Consider the following 4,404-nt stretch of genomic DNA (forward strand, 5'->3'; position numbering starts at 1 on the left):
GAGGTGCGGGTTGATCACACTCGCCTCTCCTCATTCCCCGCTGCAGCGTTTCACTGCTTAGCACAGCGGACGCAAAATAGTGACATTGGACGCAGGGAGAATTCTGGTGGAGGGAGCGTCAGCTGACGGATGCCTCTTCCATCATTGCTTTCAACTATACAGTCGAAAGTGCGACGCTGGGTGGGAAGGGAGGGGGGGCGGTGCTGGTGTCGTGGGCCAACTATAATCACCCTGTGGGTCAGAGTCTGACGTGTGCCCTAGAGAAGCAATCTGGCCCTCAAAATAATAACAACAATCTTTTTTATAATAATAATCTAATTTATATATCGCCAACATATTCCGCAGCGCTTTACAATTCAGACAATTTACAGACATTATCATCGCTGTCCCCATTGGGGCTCACAATCTACATTCCCTATCAGTCTGTGGAGTGTGGGAGGAAACCGGAGAACCCAGAGGAAACCCACAGGGAGAACATACAAACTCCTTGCAGACATTGTCCTTGGTGGGATTTGTACCCAGGACCCCAGCGCTACAAGGCTGCAGTGCTAACCACTGAGCCACCATATATAGTGCTAACCACTGAGCCAACATATATAGTGCGAACCACTGAGCCACCGTATATGGTGCTAACCACTGAGCCACAGCATAGCGTGCTAACCACAGAGCCACCATATATAGTGCTAAAAACTGAGCCACCGTATCTAGTGCTAACCACTGAGCCACCATATATAGTGCTAACCACAGAGCCACCGTATCTAGTGCTAACCACTGAGCCACCATATATAGTGCTAACCACAGAGCCACTGTATATACACTGTGTTCCAAATTATTATGCAAATAATATTTTCTCAGATTTTCCCAAATTCCCTCTATGAATTGCAGTCATTGTAATTTTCCAGTCCAATAACTATTAGAGTACAATTGAAAGGTTTTTGTATAAACTGCCGATGATAACAGGATATTTATAAAAAATAAAACACTCAAACTGCACTCAAAATGCATGTTCCAAATTATTATACACAGCAGAGTTTTCAACCTTTTCATTTTAATAAAGACCAAAAAAATGGTCATTTGTGAAATTCTAAGCATTAGCAGGTTATTACACACTGAAATCAAACAGTTTTCACCTCAAAACTTTATTCTAGGTGATGTTACATTTGTTGCACATAGGACCCCTTGTTGGAAAGGAGCTTCTGAACTCTCTCGTCCATTGAATTTGTCAGGTTTTGGATGGTTTCTGCTTCAATTGTTTTGCATGAGGACAGAATACCCTCCCAGAGCTGTTGCTTAGATGTGAACTGCCTCCCGCCATCATAGACACTCCTTTTGATGATGCTCCAGAGGTTCTCAATGGGGTTGAGGTCAGGGGGCATGGGGGTCACACCATAAGTTTGTCCCCTTTTATGCCCATAGCAGCCAGAGATGCAGATGTGTTATGTGCAGCATGAGACGGGGCATTATCATGCATGAAATGATCTCGATGGTCCAGATGGATGGAGTGGAGGATGGCTGGTTGATGGACACCCCATGCAAACACGGCTACAGCGCCAACAAGGAGGAGGTGGAGTAATGTTTTGGGCTGGAATCATGGGGAGAGAGATTGTCGGCCCTTTTAGGATCCCTGAAGGGGTAAAGATGAACTCCATAATGTATGTTGAGCTTCTCAAACAGCACTTCCTTCCATGGTTCAAGAAGAAGAACCGTGTATTTCACAGCAAGATCATTTCATGCATGATAATGCCCCGTCTCATGCTGCACATAAAACATCTGCATCTCTGGCTGATATGGGCATAAAAGGGGACAAACTTATGGTGTGACCCCCATGCTCCCCTGACCTCAACCCCATTGAGAACCTCTGGAGCATCATCAAAAGGAGTGTCTATGATGGCGGGAGGCAGTTCACATCTAAGCAACAGCTCTGGGAGGGTATTCTGTCCTCATGCGAAACAATTGAAGCAGAAACCATCCAAAACCTGACAAATTCAATGGACGAGAGAGTGCAGAAGCTCCTTTCCAACAAGGGGTCCTATGTGCAAATGTAACATCACCTAGAATAAAGTTTTGAGGTGAAAACTGTTTGATTTCAGTGTGTAATAACCTGCTAATGAGTATCATTTCACAAATGAACATTTTTTTGTTCTTTATTAAAATGAAAAGGTTGAAAACTCTGCTGTGTATAATAATTTGGAACATGCATTTTGAGTGCAGTTTGAGTGTTTTATTTTTTTTTAAATATCCTGTTATCATCGGCAGTTTGTACAAAAACCTTTCAATTGTACTCGAATAGTTATTGGACTGGAAAATTACAATGACTGCAATTCATATAGGGAATTTGGGAAAATCTGAGAAAATATTATTTGCATAATAATTTGGAACACAGTGTAGTGCTAACCACTGAGCCACCGTATATAGTGCTAACCACTGAGCCACCGTATATAGTGCTAACCACTGAGCCACCGTATATAGTGCTAACCACTGAGCCACCGTATATAGTGCTAACCACTGAGCCACCGTATATAGTGCTAACCACTGAGCCACCGTATATAGTGCTAACCACTGAGCCACCGTGCTGTCATCTCACTGAACGTCCTTCCAGCAGTCTGTAACGTGATAGATCCAGAACGCGGGATGTGAATCAGATCCAGGGACTGTGTAAAATCCTTACAATCTTGCTTTCCCTTCTCCGGCCTATGGAGCACAGAGGGAGCGGCTGCACAGAAGCATCAACGCCCTGCGTGGACCACCTATGTGCCAGTGGGGGGAACACAGGGAACCTCCTGCTGGCCCCATGGTTCTCCAGCATTGACAGCAGCCTGCTAATTCCTCTGTGCACCTTCCATGTCTGCTCTCCATCAGATAACCTGCTTCAACAGTGCACAGAGCAGGCAGAGATCCCAGACCCCGGCCTCTGACCTACAGAGAGATCCCAGACCCCGACCTCTGACCTACAGACAGATCCCAGACCCCGGCCTCTGACCTACAGAGAGATCCCAGACCCCGGCCTCTGACCTACAGAGAGATCCCAGACCCCGGCCTCTGACCTACAGAGAGATCCCAGACCCCGGCCTCTGACCTACAGAGAGATCCCAGACCCCGGCCTCTGACCTACAGATCATAACTACACCAACCACAGAGACACGAGACAGTCAGAGAGGGAGAGATGAGACAGTCAGTGATGGAGAGATGAGACAGTCAGAGATGGAGAGACACAAGATGAGACCGTCAGAGATGGAGAGATGAGACAGTAAGTGATGGAGAGATGAGACAGCCAGAGATGGAGAGACACGATGAGACACTCAGATGGAGAGACACGATGAGACCGCCAGAGATGGAGAGACACGATGAGACCGTCAGAGATGGAGAGACACGATGAGACAGTCAGAGATGGAGAGACACGATGAGACAGTCAGAGATGGAGAGACACGATGAGACCATCAGAGATGGAGAGACACAATGAGACAGTCAGAGATGGAGAGATGAGACAGTCAGAGATGGAGAGACACGATGAGACAGTCAGAGATGGAGAGACAGAATGAGACAGTCAGAGATGGAGAGGCACAATGAGACAGTCAGAGATGGAGAGACATGATGAGACCATCAGAGATGGAGAAACACGATGAGACAGTCAGTGATGGAGAGACACAATGAGACAGTCAGAGATGGAGAGATGAGACAGTCAGTGATGAAGAGACGTGAGACCATCAGAGATGGAGAGACACGATGAGACCGTCAGAGATGGAGAGACACGATGAGACCGTCAGAGATGGAGAGACACGATGAGACAGTCAGAGATGGAGAGACACGATGAGACAGTGATGGAGAGACACAATGAGACAGTCAGAGATGGAGAGATGAGACCATCAGTGATGAAGAGACGTGAGACCATCAGAGATGGAGAGACACGATGAGACCGTCAGAGATGGAGAGACACGATGAGACAGTCAGAGATGGAGAGACACGATGAGACCATCAGTGATGGAGAGACACGATGAGACCGTCAAAGATGGAGAGACACGATGAGACAGTCAGTGATAGAGAGACACAATGAGACACTCAGAGATGGAGAGACACGATGAGACAGTCAGAGATGGAGAGACACAATGAGACCGTCAGTGATGAAGAGACACGATGAGACCATTAGTGATGGAGAGACACGATTAGACCGTCAAAGATGGAGAGACACGATGAGACAGTCAGTGATGAAGAGACACGATGAGACCATCAGTGATGGAGAGACACGATGAGACAGTCAGTGATGGAGAGACACAATGAGACCGTCAGAGATGGAAAGACACGATGAGACCGTCAGAGATGGAGAGACACAACCCTCAGAAATGGAGAGACACGACCCTCAGAGATGGAGAGACACGATGAGACCGTCAGTGATGGAGAGACACGACC

Source organism: Phyllobates terribilis, unplaced genomic scaffold (assembly GCF_046119375.1).
Source record: "Phyllobates terribilis strain yellow unplaced genomic scaffold, ASM4611937v1 Scaffold_3__8_contigs__length_932513732, whole genome shotgun sequence".
In the NCBI taxonomy this organism is placed as follows: domain Eukaryota; kingdom Metazoa; phylum Chordata; class Amphibia; order Anura; family Dendrobatidae; genus Phyllobates; species Phyllobates terribilis.